The 21,382-nt window shown below is 44.8% G+C and overlaps 1 non-coding gene across 1 annotated transcript; it reads right to left on the minus strand.

The window, feature by feature from the left end:
- Positions 1-1,210: 1,210 nt before the first annotated feature.
- Positions 1,211-1,285, minus strand: Trnas-cga (transfer RNA serine (anticodon CGA)). Its single transcript has one exon. It is a non-coding gene; the product is annotated as a tRNA-Ser (tRNA).
- Between the last annotated feature and the right edge of the window lie 20,097 nt (positions 1,286-21,382).

Raw genomic sequence — 21,382 nt, forward strand, 5'->3', positions numbered from 1 at the left:
AGAAGACACACGACGCGTGTTATTTATTAGTAGCAAGTTGTCAAGAGCTGCTGCCAACATGATTAACTTAGAAGTAGACAACCTTCATGTAGCAAAGCAGACTGAATCGCTTAATAAAGGCAAGTCTTTATGTCCAGACTTCATACCATATAGATTCCTATCAGAGTATGCTGACATAATAGCTCGGTACTTAACAATAATATACAACCGCTCGCTCGGCGGAAAATCCTTACCTAAGATTGATTCCACATTTCTAGATTTCCAAAAGGCTTTTGATACCGTTCCTTACAAGCGGCTTATAACAAAGATGTGTGCCTATCCTTTCAGTTGTGTGCTTGGATTGGTGATTTCCTGTCGGAAAGATCACAGTTCGTAGTAGTTGACGGGAAATTGTCCAGTATAACAGAAGTGATATTTGACTTTCCCCAGGTCCTCTGTTGTTCTCAATCTATATAAACTATTTACGAGACAGTCTGAGCAATCATCTTAGATTGTTGTCAGATGACGCTGTCATTTACCGTAAAGTAAAGTCACCAGGAGATCAAAACCAATTTCACAATTATCTAAACAAGATACCTGTATGAAACTTCCTGACAGATTAAAACTGTGTGCCCGACCGAGACTCGAACTCGGGACCTTTTCCTTTCGCGGGCAAGTGCTCTACCAACTGAGCTACCGAAGCACGACTCACGCCCGGTACTCACAGCTTTACTTCTGCCAGTACCTCGTCTCCTACCTTCCAAACATTACAGAAGCTCTCCTGCGAACCTTGCAGAACTAGCACTCCTGAAAGAAAGGATATTGCGGAGACATGGCTTAGCCACAGCCTGGGGGATGTTTCCAGAATGAGATTTTCACTCTGCAGTGGAGTGTGCTCTGAATTGAAACTTCCTGGCAGATTAAAACTGTGTGCCCGACCGAGACTCGAACGCGGGACCTTTGCCTTTCGCGGGCAAGTGCTCTACCAACTGAGCTACCGAAGCACGACTCACGCCCGGTACTCACAGCTTTACTTCTGCCAGTACCTCGTCTCCTACCTTCCAAACTTTACAGAAGCTCTCCTGCGAACCTTGCAGAACTAGCACTCCTGAAAGAAAGGATATTGCGGAGACATGGCTTAGCCACAGGCTGGGGGATGTTTCCAGAAAGAGATTTTCACTCTGCAGCGGAGTGTGCGCTGATATGAAACTTCCTGGCAGATTAAAACTGTGTGCCCGACCGAGACTCGAACTCGGGACCTTTGGCTTTCGCGGCCAAGTGCTCTACCAACTGAGCTACCGAAGCACGACTCACGCCCGGTACTCACAGCTTTACTTCTGCCAGTACCTCGTCTCCTACCTTACAAACTTTACAGAAGCTCTCCTGCGAACGCAGAAGTAAAGCTGTGAGTACCGGGCGTGAGTCGTGCTTCGGTAGCTCAGTTGGTAGAGCACTTGGCCGCGAAAGGCAAAGGTCCCGAGTTCGAGTCTCGGTCGGGCACACAGTTTTAATCTGCCGGGAAGTTTCATATCAGCGCACACTCCGCTGCAGAGTGAAAATCTCATTCAAGATACCTGTATGTTGGGTCTGAATTGCGAAAAGTGTGAGGTCATACACATGATTAAAATGATATACCACACATTTCTGAAGGCTGTCAGTTTAACGAAATACCTACGAATTTCGATTACGAACAGCTTACATTGGAACGATCACATAGATAATGCTGTGGGGAAGGCAAACCAAAGAATGCGTTTTATTGGCAGAACACTTAGACGCTACTGGTCTACTAAAGAGACCGCCTACAATATGTTTCCCCGTTCACTGTTAGAGTACTGCTGTGCTGTATGGGATCCTTACCAGGGGGATCGTCGAAGAACATCGGAAAGGTTCAAAGAAGGGCAGCTCGTTTTGTATTATCGCGAAATAGGGGCGAGAGTGTTACAGTTATCGTAGCGAGTTGGGGTGGCTATCTTTTTTTTGTTTTTTTTTTTTTAAAAAAGAGTTTATCGTTGCGGCAAGATCTTTTCACGAAATTTCAATCTTCAACCTTCTGCTCCGAATGCGAAAATACTTTGTTAGATCCACCTACATAGGTAGACATGATCATTGTAATAAAGTCAGAGGTATCATAACCCGCACGGAAAGCTTTAAGTGTTGGTTTTTGATGCGCGCTTTTAGACATTGGAACACTAGGGAATAGTGTGAAAGTGGTTCGATGAACCCTATGCCAGGCATTTAAGTGTGCACTGCAGAGAAGTGATGTAGATGTAGGTAATTGTACACTGCTTGGCAGTTGCTAAGGAGCAACTGACAATTGCTAAGAAACCATCTGCCAGCTCCTAAGGAACGACCGTCAATTACTATGGAACAGCCGTCCAATGGCAGTAAAAGGAAATGTAGAGGACGGCACATGTTCACTGCAGCGAAGCCTGTGCACGAATGCTGTGTATGCATCCGACAGTTCATGCATTACGGGTTTGTGATGAAGGTGGTTGTGGAACCGATTAGTGCAACATGTGTGCAAGTCATCATTTGAGTGCTTACGTTCGTGGACGAACAGTTGGACATCTCGAAGCTGCTCAAAGTGTCACAGTGATGGGTGAGTCCACAAGTGCCGGTGGTCGTAGACGAACGACCACATTGCAAGAGGATCAATACGAAGCCCTAGTGGCCAAAAGGACCAGACATATTACTACAAGGTAGATAGCTGCATACCTTGCAACTGCTACCGCTACAGGAGTTTCTGCCAGAACCGTATAGCGGCTATTAAATCAGGCTGGTTTATATGCTCGGAAGCCTGTTATTTGCACCCCACTTCAGTCGCGCCAACGTCGAGAAAAGGGTTCGTTGTTGTAGGGAGCATATTAGTAGGGTTTCAGATTTAGTGGCGAGAGTGATATTCTCTAACGAATCCCACTTCACTGTGAAGTGATTCTGACCACCAGTTACTATGGGGGAGAGAGAGGGGGGGGGGGGGCGGGGAAGCACGTTATACCCTGCAGAATGTTCATCAACGTCATCAGTATTATGGTCTAGGAGTTATGGTGTGGGCAGGCAATACGGCATTACGCACAGTGGCCGAACGCTGCTGCGTATCTTAGCGCGGGGTACTGTTACAGCAGAGTGGTAACACAGAGAGATTATGCTGTGTCATGTCCGCTTGTTTAGGGGTGCGATAGGTTCCAACGTTCTGTTCATTGAGAGCAATGACGACCCACATAGCACAGCTGAGGTGTCAGACACCATAGAAAGTAGGAAGGTATGGAATGACCTATGTGATACCGGGAGGTGAACCCTATAGACCATGCCTGGCACGCTCTTGACAGACGTGTTTCTCAGCTAACACTCCCTCCGCGAACCGTGCAAGAAGTGAAAACGACCTTCAGAGAGGAGTGGGACAATGTTCCCCAAGGACTTCTCAAGAGTTTGGTAGCCATATGAATAACAGGTGCAAAATGAGCATTATGTGCGAGGACGGCACATTCCTTACTGACAGTCCAACATTAACCTTTCTGTTGGAAGTATGACCTGCGTCAAACATGAACACTATTTATGTGTATTATCCTGCTTTCCACTGTGCCGAAATCTGTACCATTTTTCGTTGTAAATATCTCTCCACCTCTATTACGTATGTACTGTGTTTCATGTCGTCTGTCATTGCCTGGAATTATTTCTGTCCAACAGTGCCTCTGTTGTTCACCAATTGTCAAGTTGTATATTACATTTATAAGAAAGTGACAGGTTGTGTCAAAAACGCTAAGATGAAAAAAAATCAACATATATCAAGAGCAACGTACTTCCTTCAACTCTGCAATCCACGCCCTTAGCCACTAAACTACGCCAAAGTAATCGAACTTCCACTTTCAGTGTTAATCATCTTAGTTTCTACTGAAGGCTATTTACCACCAAAGCGCCATTAACTGATATTTTATTATAAGAAATTGTACAAAGGATGACGTATTGGTTTTAAATCTCTAATACGGCATCGCCTTGAAATGCCCTACGGCAAGTTATAATGCCGAATAGTTATAATAGAACTGACGGTCTTCCGAGTGCTGCGCTACAGGCAGTGTAAATCGCAGGACGCAGAAACATCTTAGGTGTGTTCATCAGTCGGTACAGTCGCAGAGTAAGCGGAAAAAATAATAGTTCCATTTCCTGCCACCAGGAGAAAATATGGCGCTGTAAGCAATTAGAATGTAAAATGTTCCCTGTTTTCACGCCAGTACGCTATTTGTCATGTGGCGACGAGAGCTGATTTCTTTTGTGACTGCGGCTGTTGATGTAAAGGTTAAGAATGTTGAAGTTTTCTGTGCAAAATGCATTGTCCGTTGAGAACTGCGCATTGCGGAAAAATCGCCGACAGGAACAGCTGCGAGGAGGCACCATGTCAATAAATGGCCTAAGAAATATGAACAAGAAATCTGAAGAAACAGGTGAGTTAGGACGTGCAGCAGGGAGAGGGAGGTGACCCATTCCCATTGCAGTAGGTGATGAAGCTGCTGTAGCTACAGCCTACCGCGCGACACATGCCTCAGATTCAAAATGGTTCAAATGGCTCTGAGCACTATGGAACTCAACATCTTAGGTCATAAGTCCCCTAGAACTTAGAACTACTTAAACCTAACTAACCTAAGGACATCACACACACCCATGCCCGAGGCAGAATTCGAACCTGCGACCGTAGCAGTCCCGCGGTTCCGGACTGCAGCGCCAGAACCGCTACATGCCTCAGAGTCTGCAACCAGTGCTCAAGCTGTGTCACGGGACTTGCCTTTCCCTGATCAAGAGTTCAAAAGGTTTTGCGACGCATTTTACGCTGGTATCGCTACAAGATTCGGAATGTGCACCAAGCGAATGCTGAAGATAGGCTACAACTCCGTGACTTTGCTCTCCGTTCTTTGGCACGCGTGGAAATGGGGACATACGGCCAGGGAATATTCTTTGGACGGACGAGGCACATTTTACTCTGCACAGAGCCGTGAGTGCACAGAAATGTCACATTTACGTTCCTCTCTGTCACATATGCAGGAACATCCAGTGCGCACTCACCTTACGTAACTGTGTGGTGTGTTTTCATAAGCTCCTCCATTCTCAGTCAGTTTTTCTTCGAAGAGCTGACATCTCTTGGTCTTGTTAGGTGTGGCATCTGTACATTATAAGGACCTATATATGTAACACGCGATTTCAACTTTGCAAGAATGCAGCTGTGTCCACACCACTCTTTTTATACAAGATGGGGCGACACCACATGTCGCTTTCCGTGTGAAAGGCCTCCTTCGAGAAACATTCGGTAACGACGGCATCATCTCTAGCCAATTTCAAGATGTTTGGCCTTGAAGATCCCCCGATATAACTTCTGGTTTGTGGGAATGTCTGGAAGATCGCGTCTACCAGAGATGTATCTGGACTCTTCCCGATATGCGGCATAGCATACTGGAAGCAATATCTATTGCAAAATATCCAGGAGTAACTATCCAGAGCGATTTTAAGTGAAATAACCACATAAAACAAATAGTGGGAAAAGCAGATGGCTGGCCGGTGTGGCCGAGGCGTGTTCTAGGCGCTTCAGTCTGGAACCGCGCGACCGCTGCGCTCGCAGGTTCGAATCCTGCCTCGGTCACGGATGTGTGTGATGTCCTTAGGATAGGTTTAAGTAGTTCTAAGTTCTAGAGGACTGATGAACTCAGATGTTAAATCCCATAGTGCTCAGAGCGAAAAGCAGATGACAAATCAGAGTCGTAGGAAGAATCTTAGGAACATGTAACTCGTTCACGAAGGAAGTGGCGTATGAGGCGCTTGTTCGACTGATTCTTGAGTATTGTTCATCTGTGAGGGATCCCTACCAGGTAGGACTGATAGAAGAGATAGGGAAGATCCTACGAAGAGCGGCGCGTTTAGCCGGCCCGAGAACGCTACGGAGATGCTCAACAAACTCCATCGGCAGACGTTACAAGGGGGTCGTTGTGTATCACGGACAGATTTGCTATTAAAATTTCGAGAGAGCACTTTCGAGAATGAGTCGGACAACCTATTACTCCCTCTCGCACATGTCTCGCGTAATGATCACGAGGAGAAAATCCGAGAAGTTAGAGCAGATTCAGAGGCCTACCGACACTCATTCTTTCCACGCGCTATTCGCGGGTGGAACAGTGTTGGAGGGCTCTCAGTTACTAGTACGAAAAGTACCCTCCGACACAAACCATTAGGTGGTTTGGGGAGGATGACGTAGATGTAGATGACATATCACTCTGATTATACGATATATGCTGTGAGAAACTGTCGACCGTGCTGTGGAAACTGTGTAGGTGCCATGCTGCTGAGTTGGGACACCATATTGAACACACGTCGTAACTTGTGACCGTATCCTAATAAACGTGCCATGTGTTTGATTGTTCCCCCCTTTTCCAACATCCACGCCACATTCTGGCTGCTTACAGCGCCATATTTTCTCCTGGTGGCAGAAAATGGAACTATTATTTTTTCAACATATTTCGCGAACGCGGCGAGTAATGAACATATATACGACGTTTCAGAGTCCTGCGGTGTATACAACCCGCACTGCAGCACTCCGGACACCGCCAGTTTAATTACAAGTATCCTGTACAAAAACAGAGAAAGGCGGCGAAATCAATATGGCGTCTGTCGCAACGAGTGCCGTCAGTTGTATTGACTGAGATTAGATTGGATTTACTTTCATTCCAATTATTCCGTAGTGAGGAGGTCCTCCAGGATGTAGAAAATGTCAAAAAAACAACAGTACATGACAAATATTTACAACTCAAACAAATAAGCTAATGTACCATTCCACAGGTCCCAAGTGGAATGATCGTCATTTTTTAATGTACGCTATATGAAAGAATCATTTTACAAATACTATTGCACTGAATTTAAAATAAAAAAAATTATTTATTTATTTAGAAGGTAATAAACGTATAATACAACTACTATAATACTTACAATGAACACATTACTACACTGAAATACTGCTGAAGCTACAAATCAGTTGGTTCTACTGAGAAATTCATCAACGGAGTAGAAGGAGTTGGCCACCAATAAATCCTTTAGGCTTCTCTTAAACTGAATTTCATTGGTTGTTACGCTTTTTATGGCTGCTGGCAAGTTATTGAAAATGTGTGTTCCTGAATAATGCACGCCTTTTTGTACAAGACTAAGTGACTTTAAACCCTTGTGAAAATTATTCTTATTTCTAGTATTGATTCCATGAATTGAGCTGTTAGTTTGAAAAAAGTGATATATTTTTAATGAGAAGTTTCATGAAAGAATAAATATATTGGGAAGCAGTAGTTAGTATCCCTAGTTCCCTAAACAGGCTACTTCAGGATGTTCTTGAGTTCACACCACATATAACTCTTACTGCACGTTTTTGTGCCCGGAAAACTTTAGCTAGGCTTTATGAATTACCCCAAAAAATAATCCCATATGACATTATGGAATGAAAGTAAGCATAGTATGCCAGCTTTTTCATTTTTATATCCCCTATGTCTGACAGAATTCGCATTGCAAATAGAGATTTGTTAAGACACTTCAGCAGATGTGTGTTGTGCTTTTCCCAGTTGAATTTATTATCAAGCTGTAATCCGAAGAATTTAACACCGTCCACTTCTATCTGCTTGTCATCATATGTTAGGCATATACTCGTGGGACACCCCTTACAAGTTCTGAACTGCATGTAGTGTGTTTTTTTCAAAGTTTAGTGACAAGGAATTGGCTAGGAACCAGTGATTAACGTCCACAGGTAATTCTGACGTCACTTCCTAGTAAGCCGAGGGTGCGAGCAGCTTCTCCCCGTACGAGCAGCACGTCCAGCCAGGCAGTGTCCGCTGAAGGGCCGCTCTCTGACCCTGCTGCTCAAGTGGGCCGCCTCGCAGCGGCGCTGGCCGTATGACGTCAGTCATCCCGCCATCCATCTCTCTCCTGTCCCGCGCGGGAGGGCCTGCTTTGTCGTCGGCCGCGTTATTGCCGCAGGGAGCCCGGCTCGTACGGTCTTTGTGTAAACTCGAGCGCCAGCGCCATAAAGAAGCCCACGCGGCCTTCTGGCGCAGCTCTTTCACGTCGCGGCTAGACGAGAACGTCTAATGATCAGCGCATTGTTCGCCTGCCGCCTGTAATCAAGTGTCCCCTGCTACGCCGCTCTAGTTGTCGCAGGTAGCTGCAAAGCGTCTCGCCAAAGCACAATAAGTGAGACAGTCCCCCTTCGTACTGTCATTACAGCTTGGTCGAAATATCTGCGTGCTACCATTGACGGCAGCTTGCCTTTAATGTGCCTGACTGTAAGACAACTTGCCAGATTAGGACCATAAATCTAATACCTTTTAAGCACAGTATTGGTGCACTCAGGTACGTCGATTAATTATATGAATCGCTTACTGCAGAAAGGCAACTAGTCCAAAATTCATAAATTTCCGTTTGCGGTGACTCAGTACACCAACTTCACTGACGCAGAGGGGGTGAACTCCAATCGTATACACGATCCCATCAGTGGCCGACATACATGAACTGGCTTCCGTAGAATACTGTAAAAACGCTGTATTGTTTGCAACCATCATCCACCAAGTTGGTGTTTGACATTTTTAAATTTGAAACTTTCTGGCAGATTAAAACTGTGTGCCCGACCGAGACTTTAACTCGGGACCTTTGCCTTTCGCGGGCAAGTGCTCTACCACCTGAGATACGCAAGCACGAGTCATGCCGCGTCCTCAAAGCCTTACATCTGCCAGTACCTCGTCTCCAACCCTCCAAACTTCACAGAAGCTCCCTCACAGCCCTACATCTGCCAGTACCTCGTCTCCAACCCTCCAAACTTCACAGAAGCTCCCTCACAGCCCTACATCTGCCAGTACCTCGCCTCCTACCTTCCAAGCTTCACAGAAGGAGACGAGGTTCTGGCAGATGTAGGGCTGTGAGGGAGCTTCTGTGAAGTTTGGAGGGTTGGAGACGAGGTACTGGCAGATGTAAGGCTGTGAGGACGCGGAATGACTCGTACTTGGGTATCTCAGGTGGTAGAGCACTTGCCCGCGAAAGGCAAAGGTCCCGAGTTAGAGTCTCGGTCGGGCACACAGTTTTAATCTGTCAGGAAGATTCATATCAGCGCACACTCCGCTGCAGAGTGAAAATCTCTTTCTCGGTTTTTAAATTAAAAAAAAAAATAATACCCACAGCAAATGGTGAACGAACAAAGCGATTTCCGTAACAAAGTGTCTTTCGAAAGATTTTTCTGATATGTTGTTATGTCACCTTTTTGAAAGGCCACAACAGTTCGTTTTGGACGAAAATACATACTTCAATTTGGCTTCAGAACAAGTCTATCTCCAAAGCAGTAGATTTCTGGTGTGGAATCTAAAAACTACCCAACTGTTGTGAGACTTATGAGAAAATACTTGGTTGATTATTAATTTCCCTCTTAATTCTGTCTGTCAAGTTCAGTAGACTAATGAAAAAGCTATAAAAACGTGCGCTGTTCTTACACAAATGAGATACAGCTTATGATAACCTTACGATGATAATTTATTTTGCTAAACTAAAAAGCCTCTGTTATTCGAGCCTCCCCAAACCTTCACACATTAGTAAGATATTATGCGCTATTTATCTTGATATGGTTTCTGTGTGTATGAAGCCCTGCGTCTTATTAAGTAGCATTTCAGGACTACCACAGAAGTGTAGAAACCCAGCAAAAAGAGTTGACACACCAAGGTACCCTTAACAAATCAATTAACACTACACGTTAATCAGTACAAAAAAATAGTAAAAAGTCGAGAGAGGTAGGAAAATACTGGTATTAACAAGTCTCCCAGTCTGCAATTTCGCAAAAGATAATGTGTGTGTGTGTGAAATCTTATGGGACTTAACTGCTAAGGTCATCAGTCCCTAAGCTTACACACTACTTAACCTAAATTATCCTAAGGACAAACACACACCCCCATGCCCGAGGGAGGACTTGAACCTCCGCCGGCACCAGCCGCACAGTCCATGACTGCAGCGCCCTAGACCGCTCGGCTAATCCCATGCGGCTAAAAGATAATGACCGAGGCTTAGAGAAAATTTACGGGACAGAAAATTTCCTAAGATTTCCATATTGATTTTCGACCTGGCAGTTTGCTCGATCAGAAAATAGATAAAAAGCTGCCCAAATATCAGTATCTTCAGCGAGAGCTTCCATTTCACAAAGCTTCCTCGTTACCTCTTAGTGCGCCGACGTTGCAAGCATTAACCTCGCGTTGCAATAGTCATTGATAACACAGGTATTCGCAGCGTAAAAGATGAGATTAGTTGCAGATTCTGCTAGAACGATCTTCTTGGATTCGGAAAAGTTAAATTTACCAACTCGATGACTCGCTTTAACTCAAACTCTCAATGAATATTTCATTGAAATTACAAGACAATATGGAGTGAATTTAGCAGGATAATTTTATGGCGCCCCAAGCCGCTTTCTTTATTGAAATTACTTTTTATGCCGGCTCGCACTCGTCTAATAGTACGTTGATTTAGCATTTGTTACATTCTGACCTGTCTGATTTATACTTGCTTTCGCGTTCTACTTTATACACAATGGTAAGGAGAGGTGGGTACAGAGTGGTGCAGTAGCTGCCGTCGTAAGGAAACTGGACAGGAGCAGAAATACAACAAACGGAAGTTTTACTTAACATTTAGCTTTCTCCAAGCAATGTGAAGAAACTTTATAAAAGAACATACAGCTCTGAAGTCCAGCTATTACAAGAAGCAAACTAAAGAGCGTCGTACAGTGTGTCACTCACTACTAATGGAAAATTAACAGTCGAAGACTGTGACTGAGCCTAAGTGTACAGCTTCCGCCAGTTGTCTTATATGGCGATAGTAGAGGGCGCTAATAGTCGGAGCTGGTGAAATCATGGTTCAGCGGGTGCGCATCACGGGATCCGTCCTAATGTGGGATTTTTTCGGTTTTAGTTAGTCTAAGGTCGGAGGAACTGATGACCGCGTAGTTTGGTCCCTTCTACACCAAACCAACCAACCAACCAACCAACGGTATCCCCCGTGTCCCTGCGCTGCCACTGTAGGTATGTGCATTTCTGTTGCCTACTGTGAGACGCCGGCGAGGGTGGTATTGAGCTATGATACCATATTTGCGACTGCTGTCTACTAGTTTACTGCTTGCAAATCTTGTCTGCAGCTGGGCATTATCCATCCCACTTCCAGTGTGAACCTAGCTTACCTACACCGGAAGTTACATAATTGTTAGAAGACAATTTTTCACTTTGAGAAGTCTTTCTCTCACAGTCAATTTTAAATTATGAGTATTTTTAACCATATATTTACGATTCTTAGTACTCTTATTTAGTTGACTGTAGGCTTCAGTTCCAACAGTGTTCACATTTGGGAGCGCCCTGTGCGCTCATTCCAATGATACGTTACTATGCAGTGTCTTGAATTGTGTGTAGGTGTGTATGATTTCTAACTTCGTTTGCAGGAAGTTTACTATCTCTCCTCTCAGTCTAAGTCCGCAACTCGCGGTCGCGTTCTCGCTTCCTGTGGACGGGGACCCGGGTTTGATTCCCGGTGGGGTCAGGGATTTTCACCTGCCTCGAGACGACTGGGTGTTTGTGTTGTCCTCATCATTTCATCATCATTCGTGAAAGTGGCGAGATTGGACTGAGCAAAGGTTGGGAAATTGTACGGGCGCTGATAACCGCGCAGTAGAGTGCCCCACAAACCAATCATCATCATCATCTCATTTTAACAGAGTCATATTGTGATAACTAATAAATCAACACTGGTAATGATCTTTTTGTTGACTCTAGACTGAAAGATGCAATAAAATAAGAGATATATTCTCTGTGGAGAACTTTCTGTTGTGTACAACTTCACACACAACAGTAAGGAGAAGTGGGCTACCGAGTGGTGCGGCAACTGTCGTAGGAAAGGTGGACAACAGCAGAAATGATTATCAAACAAGATATCACAGTAAACAGAAAATTTACTTAACTTGTATTTCTTCAAGTGAACGAAGACTCATTGCATTTAATGCAGCAAGAAACAGTGTCGATGTCACAAGGGAGAGGCTCCAAGCATGATTGTGCTGAGCTGCTATGGCCGGCCATCCTATACTGCAGAGGAAGAGGGTGCTCGTAGTCCGGAAGCCGCTGGAGCCGTGGCTCAGCGGGTTCGCAGAATTGGGCCCGCCAGATCCAGCGCGACCACAGTCTGCGTCAGGCGGAAACGTGCTATTCCGTCACGAAACGCAGAACACCCGTGGAGTGGTACCGGGTTCGTGATACCACATTCTCCTAGAAATCATACAAGTCGGCATTGCAACCAGTTCTCTCCGTCAACAATACCCAAATCACGTGATCGCATATTACGCCTTAATCAGCAATTCATAGTTAATAAAGATTTTAATTTTTTATCTATCCATTGTATTGTTTTGTATTGTTTGTTAACCGGAGGCCTAGAAACGATGGAGAGGCTCCGTCCGGAGCCGCAGTGGTTCACAACCCCGCGACGACTACGGCAGTCCACTTCACCCCTCCGCCGCCCCACACTGAACCCAGGGTTATTGTGAGGTTGGTCCCCCGGTGGAGCCCCTCCCTCCTCCCTCCCCCCTCCCTGGGGGGGGGGGGGAACATCTCACACCAGACGAGTCTAACCCCTATGTTTGCGTGGTAGAGTAATGGTGGTGTACGCTTACGTGGAGAACTTGTTTGCGCAGCAATCGCCGACATTGTAGCTGAGACGGAATAGGGAAACAAGCCCGCATTCGCCGTGGCAGATGGAAAACCGCCTAAAAACCATCCGCCAGGCGGATTCGTGCCGGGGACCAGGCACCTGATACCTCTAACGGTATATCTGTACCCGGAAAGCCGTGCGTTAGACCTCACGACCAACAGGGCGGGCTACTATCCGTTGGTAGGATTTTGTTCCTGAAACGCGTCGTGTGTTTCTGTCAATGTAATTTTTTACTGAAACGGTCACTTTACTGCTAGTCTGAGAATTACATCAAACTTGTTACGATAGGGTAGGGGATAATCACGGATGGTCCCAAACCTTTAAGATCAAAATCGTACACGTTGCAGAGGATACTAAACTGAGTATCTTGAGATGAGTAACCAATCTTCAGAAACGAATTTTTAAATTTTTTATTGAAGTAAAGAACTTATGTATTATAACAAGTAATAACAACAGTTCGAAGCGATGACAGAGAGTCTCAACCCACGCATTACAACATAATCCAGCGACAGAAGACAGGACTGAACTGTTGAGTGAAAAATCATATGGTATGATTGCTTGCACACATTGTTCATGATAGTGGTGTAACTGCTGCTCCACCAGTACAGTATTCTTCACACCGTATACTTCGCAGTGTTGATTTCAGCGTCAGGTCAATAGAAGCTCGTTAATGAATCTTGTCTAACTATCACCATCTCCTTAAATTGTACTCCGCTGACAGTTCCCTATGGAGAACGTAGGCCAGCTCTCTCTGGCTGGGCTGACCCAGTTCCTCTATCCACGGCAATCAGTTCGTTCCAATTAGAGCTAAGTTCCGACAAAAAAGAAAAAGAAACAGCTAACATCCACTTTTAATAAAGCTGTTTCTTAAAAATTAATGGCTTCGTTACCGGTTTCGAACCGCCAGGTTTATCGTCAGGCGGCTGTTAACCATTATAATTACATTGTGTATAAATATCTGATTTTATATTGTACTAGCGAACCCAGCAATGCTTCTTAATTGTCTGTCTCCACCACTTCCACCCAGTGTCTCTCTATCTCTGACCTTGAGCCTTGTAACTTGTTATCGCTAACGAAACCTTGATTGCGAAATGAAGTCTCTTAAAATGAACAGGTAAATCGGTTGGAATAATTAATATAAGGGATACACGAGGGTCCTCACCAGAGGCTGGATCTATGAGGATACTAGTTTCAGTAACAGCATTTTGCATAATTTTAATCTGTGAATGGGTAGCATTAGAAAGCTTCGGACGACTCAGATTCCGTAGTAGTATAAGCCGATAAGCCATAAATATAACTTCCCTGTTCTCTGTGAAACCGGTGGCGAAGAAGAAAACAAAACAGCACATTGTAGTGTACACAGATTTTCTTCAAAATTGTATATAAGGAGAAACAACATACATGGAAAAAACAATTTGTCCAGTGGTTTACATGCCCTGCTATCTTCGTTAAAACTAACTGCGAGAAAGGGAACTAAACAACTAAAATAAGTTGTTTAGTTCCCTTTTTAGTTCAATGCCCAGCACGGCAAATCATTTTCATCGCTGTCGGTTTTAATACAAAATCTGACATTGTAGTTTAACAAAATATACAGGATATGTCTGTTTGAATGTTATTTAGTATATCGTGTAAAAAATTTAACGTAAATCGATCGAGAACTTTTCGAGAGTAGTTGGTCCCGCTCTTGCAGGATCTTTTTCCGGCTGCAGCGATGTCGAAGATTTGATGTTTTACCGGATTCCTGATATTCACGGTGCACTTGGGTAATGGTCGCACGGGAAAATCCCTATTTCATCGCTACCTCGGAGATGCCGACAATAACATCACGTTCAAACTCACTCAAATCTTGATCACCTGCCGTTGTAGCAGCAGTAACCGAACTAGCAACTGCGCCGAACACTTGTTGTCATATATAGGCGTAGCCGACCGCAGCGCCGTATTCTGCTTGACGTACCTCAATATTTACAGAGATACATTTCTCTGTATTTGAATACGCTTGTCTATACCAGTTTCTTTGGCGCTTCAGTGTATTTCAGCTGTTTCAGTCATGCTGGGTAACCATTGGTTATACGGGTTGTTCAGAAATTCTCGATACAAACTTCTAGGATTTGCAGAGTGGACTGAGTACTTAATATTTTCAATAGGAACCCATGTCCGGAAACATCGTCCAGGGACGCTACAGAGTGTCAAAGTTATAGGCGCCTGCGCCTGTAAATGTATGTACATACAGATGATTCCATGATAATGATACAAACTTTCTAGGATGATGCAGAAGGATAACTGTATCAATTTGAGGTAAGAGTCCCCCGCATACCGGTAACAAACGCATCGAAATTTGTAAGCGATAACCGTTCTGATACCTCTAACGGTATATCTGTACTGATTTGCTAAGGTATGTAACTCTCAGGGGCGGTAGTATGAACTAAAACAAGAAAAAAGGTCCAGTAAATATGGGCTCTAAAATGCATACCGTAAGAGCTATGAGTACGTATTCAGTAGAGAAGATGTGTTTCACAGTACCGAAGATGAACAAGTGTTCATACCTCCTCAGTTATGCGTTTTAGAGCCCATATTTACTGAACATTTTTCCTTGTTTTGGTACGTACTACCATCTTGAAAGTAACATACGCTAAATTCTTAGCAACAACAGTACCGGTATTCAATTCGACTGTCAGAGGTATCAGAACGATTTCCGCTTGTAACTTTCGACTTGTTCGTCTCCGAACCAGAGCCCCTTCTTCAGACTGATACATTCATCCGTCGCCGTCATCCATGAACGTTTGTAACATCATTCTGGAATCGCCCTGTATATACATACATTTACAGACGCCGGCGCCTATGGCTTCGGAGGTCAGTAACATCGTTGGATGACGTTGCCGGACATGGGTTCCTATTCAAAATACACTCCTGGAAATGGAAAAAAGAACACATTGACACCGGTGTGTCAGACCCACCATACTTGCTCCGGACACTGCGAGAGGGCTGTACAAGCAATGATCACACGCACGGCACAGCGGACACACCAGGAACCGCGGTGTTGGCCGTCGAATGGCGCTAGCTGCGCAGCATTTGTGCACCGCCGCCGTCAGTGTCAGCCAGTTTGCCGTGGCATACGGAGCTCCATCGCAGTCTTTAACACTGGTAGCATGCCGCGACAGCGTGGACGTGAACCGTATGTGCAGTTGACGGACTTTGAGCGAGGGCGTATAGTGGGCATGCGGGAGGCCGGGTGCACGTACCGCCGAATTGCTCAACACGTGGGGCGTGAGGTCTCCACAGTACATCGATGTTGTCGCCAGTGGTCGGCGGAAGGTGCACGTGCCCGTCGACCTGGGACCGGACCGCAGCGACGCACGGATGCACGCCAAGACCGTAGGATCCTACGCAGTGCCGTAGGGGACCGCACCGCCACTTTCCCGCAAATTAGGGACACTGTTGCTCCTGGGGTATCGGCGAGGACCATTCGCAACCGTCTCCATGAAGCTGGGCTACGGTCCCGCACACCGTTAGGCCGTCTTCCGCTCACGCCTCAACATCGTGCAGCCCGCCTCCAGTGGTGTCGCGACAGGCGTGAATGGAGGGACGAATGGAGACGTGTCATCTTCAGCGATGAGAGTCGCTTCTGCCTTGGTGCCAATGATGGTCGTATGCGTGTTTGGCGCCGTGCAGGTGAGCGCCACAATCAGGACTGCATACGACCGAGGCACACAGGGCCAACACCCGGCATCATGGTGTGGGGAGCGATCTCCTACACTGGCCGTACACCACTGGTGATCGTCGAGGGGACACTGAATAGTGCACGGTACATCCAAACCGTCATCGAACCCATCGTTCTACCATTCCTAGACCGGCAAGGGAACTTGCTGTTCCAACAGGACAATGCACGTCCGCATGTATCCCGTGCCACCCAACGTGCTCTAGAAGGTGTAAGTCAACTACCCTGGCCAGCAAGATCTCCGGATCTGTCCCCCATTGAGCATGTTTGGGACTGGATGAAGCGTCGTCTCACGCGGTCTGCACGTCCAGCACGACTGCTGGTCCAACTGAGGCGCCAGGTGGAAATGGCATGGCAAGCCGTTCCACAGGACTACATCCAGCATCTCTACGATCGTCTCCATGGGAGAATAGCAGCCTGCATTGCTGCGAAAGGTGGATATACACTGTACTAGTGCCGACATTGTGCATGCTCTGTTGCCTGTGTCTATGTGCCTGTGGTTCTGTCAGTGTGATCATGTGATGTATCTGACCCCAGGAATGTGTCAATAAAGTTTCCCCTTCCTGGGACAATGAATTCACGGTGTTCTTATTTCAATTTCCAGGAGTGTATTATGTGCTCATTCCCCTCTATAAGTCCTAGAAATTTGTAACGGGAATTTCCGAACACTCTGTACACAAATTTTCTGATTAATCTCCTAGTCATTTTTCAAATATTTTGAATGCACTAACGGCATACTTTGTTTTGCAGGTAAGCAGAGATTTTCCCGATTTAGAATCCAGTCAAGGCGCAGAGGTAATAAATGCTTTTCTTCTAGTTAATAGATATCATTAGAACCTTCAAAGACAAAAGCTGTAGAAGAATAAAGCAAGCTACTGTCAGTGTAACGAAAAGTTGGAAACTTTACACCGACGAAAAGGTCACCGTTTACGAGAGTTGTCGGTAGACGTCTAACAACTCCATCATTGTAACTTCTTTGGTCGTACTTCCAATACGCGTCAGTGACTCTGTGAACGAAATAGACCTCGCCATTACTAATCTATGGGTTATGAATATGAGAGGGAAATAAGAGAGTTACAGTTTTCATGTTAGCCATAGTAGCTATTCCATCTACTGTCTTAATAGCATTTTTATTAGGCTAATGCAATTTACAGCCCTTCATTGAGGATTTGAACCGTCGCCCTCCCGAATGCGAGTCCCGTGTCCCTGGTTGGTTCCTATGAAAGGCACGGCCGACTTCCTTCCCCACCCTTCCCTAGTCCGATGGGACTTAGACCTCGCTGTTTGGTCCCCTCCCCCCAAATCAACCAAGCATCCTTTTCCCGCCTACCTCCATTTCCACCACCACTACCACCACCACCACCACCACCACCACCACCACCACCACCTTCATTGCGATGTTAACACGACGCTCTTACATAACAACAGAAAGCCCTGATGACGAAGCTGCGACTCTGAAATGAGAAGTGGCGTGATAAAAATGCTATAAAGAATCTAGACGAAATTAATTATAAAAGTCGCCATAAAAAAGTTTCATTTGATGCCTTCCTTTTTCTTGATAGCTCTGACAGATATCCAATCTTTAAGAACAACACCTATTTTTTTCCGATCGTCACGTTGCCGTTGTATTGATCAACCAATGCGGTTCCTTTAAGACACTGTACTTTTATATTGGTGGAGAACAGGGTTAGATTTCTGATTTAAGTTTCTGTGGTTACTTAAAATCACTTCAGGCAAATTTGGTCACTGTTCTCGAAACAGCGCACTCGCTTCATTCCGCTACCTTCATTCGAATGATCTAGCGGTATGCCTTTTACTAAATCGCCATGAGAGATGTTAAATTGCCGGCCGCGGTGGTCTAGCGGTTCTAGGCGCTCAGTTCGGAACCGCGCGACCGCTACGGTCGCAGGTTCGAATCCTGCCTCGGGCATGGATGTGTGTGATGTCCTTAGGTTAGTTAGGTTTAAGTAGTTCTAAGTTCTAGGGGACTGATGACCACAGATGTTAAGTCCCATAGTGCTCAGAGCCAGCCAAGATGTTAAATTCCAAGCTACGTTCCTTAAATTACTTTTGCTGGTTACCGATACGTCCGTGTGACTTGATTGTCTGGATATAGCAAAACAGCAGAAGAAAATTTATTAAATGAAAAAGAACGAGTCGCGACATACTCAGTTTCTCTGGAGATGTAGTTTTTGCCGGTTTGGTCGAGACAAAAATATTGTACACCCAGCACATTTATATCCAGAAAAATAGCTAGTTAGGTGTGTATAGTGCAGAAGGTTATTTCAGTCCGAGTTCCACAGTGTAAAATGAGAACCAAGTTGCATATAAAACGACTGATTTGAGACCGACGACTGTTGCGTAATTCCGAGCGCCAGTAGATAGATGCAGCAAATGCTTTGGCAAGTGCCCATACCCGCCGCACTTGAAACAGAATAGATTGAGCCGATGTTGCACTGTTTTGTTTAGACAGCGCACAGTTTGTAACGAGTAAAAGTGCAGATGTATCTGTTGGTGAATAAGAACGGTGTAATCGACAACATTACATCAGTATTTACGTCATTTGCGGACTAATAATTACAGTCGTTAAAGGACGTATGTTTTTAGATTGGTTAGTAACTGCAAGTACATGTGGCAAGTACAAACCGTTAATGCTTGTTTGCCCCTGGGAAGCAGGTCAGGTGTTGCAGGGCTGGACGCGTGGACACAAAACAGTTAGTACTACACGCGCAAACAGAGTTGACACTCGGCTCGTTGGCTGATGGGGTCGACCGTAAAGGCATTTCCCATTTACAGTCGCTCTCATCAGCCAACGCGCCGAGTGTCAACTTCGTTTGCGTGAACATTATACACTGACAGGCCCTAGTCCACTTATTGGTGCAGAACGACCGTGCAGAAAACATCAGTTCATAAAACTTGTGCCCTGATTATGGGAAGACTGTCACACAGAGAAAACCAACCAACGCATTGATTTGTGTAGATGCTAAAGTACCCCATATTTAATGACTAGGTCATTAGAGATAGAACACCGGTTTAGACTGGGGAAGGATATCGGCTAAACCCATTGAACGAAATGGTTCTGGCATTCGCCTTAAGCAACTTTGGGAAGCCACAGATAACTTAAATGTGGATGGTCGGTCTCGATGGTCGGTCGGGAACTTGAACTGCCACTCTCCCATATACTAGTCCATCCTACGGCACACCGTTCAGTAGTCACTACTAAGAGTGGTGCGCCTAAACTGATTGTTGGTTTCTAGACAATCACAAAAATCTACAAATTCACTGAAACAGCCGTGATGGGATGTTTACTTTGCTGATTTTTCGATCTGGGCCGTCCTATGGGTAACTGAGAGCATTCAGTGAGGATACACACTCTCAGAAAGAATAGAAAAAGGAACGACGCAACATGAAAGGATTATCCGAATGAGATGGAAATAGGTAGAGATGATGGGCATGTACAAACAAGCGAATAACAATTTGTCCATTTTATTTGGACTGTTGAGCTCCGTGGCCGTGGATAATGATATTTCACTGTAAAAATACAGCAACCAGCCACTTTTTAATGCGTTTTATTTATACCAATATGCATTTCGGGTTTGCACCCATCTTCAGCTGGCAAATTACATGGATCTTCAGTTACTACAGTAGTACAATCTCGACTGCAACTCATGTCCAAAAACATACATAGGCCAAACAGGGAGAAACTTCAGCATACGGTTTCGAGAACACATGGATGCTCTTCGTTTAAAAAACTTAAATAAATCCACATTCGCCCAACATGTAGCAGAAGAAGAACATCAAGTAACAGACATATCCCATAACCTACAAGTTCTCCACCTAGCCAACAAAGGACAAAGAATGAACCTCCTAGAAGAAATCGAAATTTATTCACATAAACATGCATCCCCTTCTGACATACTTAACGACCAAACAGAGCTACCAAACCGAATATTTCTGAAAAACTTCCACACTCTACTTATCAAACCGCTTACTAAGCACAATCAAGAAACAACATAATCTAATATAAACCCAACAAATGCATGTAATAATATAAAACATAAAAATTGTAATTCTAAAATCTTAATTCTATCTTTGTTATATTGTAAATGTATGAATTACTGCTTTGTATAAATGTGTTATGTTAGTTTATTATCTTCAATACTGCAAAAAAAAAATTGTATACATCGTACTTAGAATACTTCTATCACCCAAGTCAATGTTTAGAAAACAGTAGCTTATCTTAGGACCTCAAAACTTTTGTAAAATATAACTCTGTCCATAGATAAACCGTTTGTATGTGAACCAAAACTGTCAGTCGACAACATGGCGGATAACGCAGTGCGCCTGTGTAAAATGCGTGATAAAAAGTGTTTGTGTTTGCAAAAAAGAAGAAAAGCCAAGAAAAAACAAGGAGAGGAGAATGTAAGTAAAATGAACAACTGATAGTGCGTAACTTTAAACTCGCGAAATTGAAGTAAATGATTGGAATCGTTGCTTTTGTACAGGCCTGCTGCAGCATCCAAACCGCTGTCGAGATTGTACTACTGTAGTAACTGAAGATCCATGTAATTTGCCAGCTGAAGATGGGTGCAAGCCCGAAATGCATATTGGCATAAATAAAACGCATTAAAAAGTGGCTGGTTGCTGTGTTTTTACAGTGAAATATTAAACAAGCGAATGGCTACGAATTCAGAAAAACTTGCAGATTTATTCAAGAGACTGAGCTTCACAAACTGAGCAAGTCAACAACGCGTTGGTCCACCTCTGGCCCTTATACAAGCAGTCAGTGGGCTTGGTTTTGATTGGGTTATTGGATGCCCTCCTGAGGGACATCGTGCCAAATTCTGTGCAGTTGACGCGTTAGAGCATCAGAAACCCGATATGGTTGGAGGGCGCTGCCCACAGTGCTCCAAACGTTATCGATTGGGGAGACATCGGCGACCTTATTGGCGAAGGTTTCATTTG

Source organism: Schistocerca nitens, chromosome 2 (genome assembly GCF_023898315.1).
Source record: "Schistocerca nitens isolate TAMUIC-IGC-003100 chromosome 2, iqSchNite1.1, whole genome shotgun sequence".
Taxonomy (NCBI): Eukaryota; Metazoa; Arthropoda; class Insecta; order Orthoptera; family Acrididae; genus Schistocerca; species Schistocerca nitens.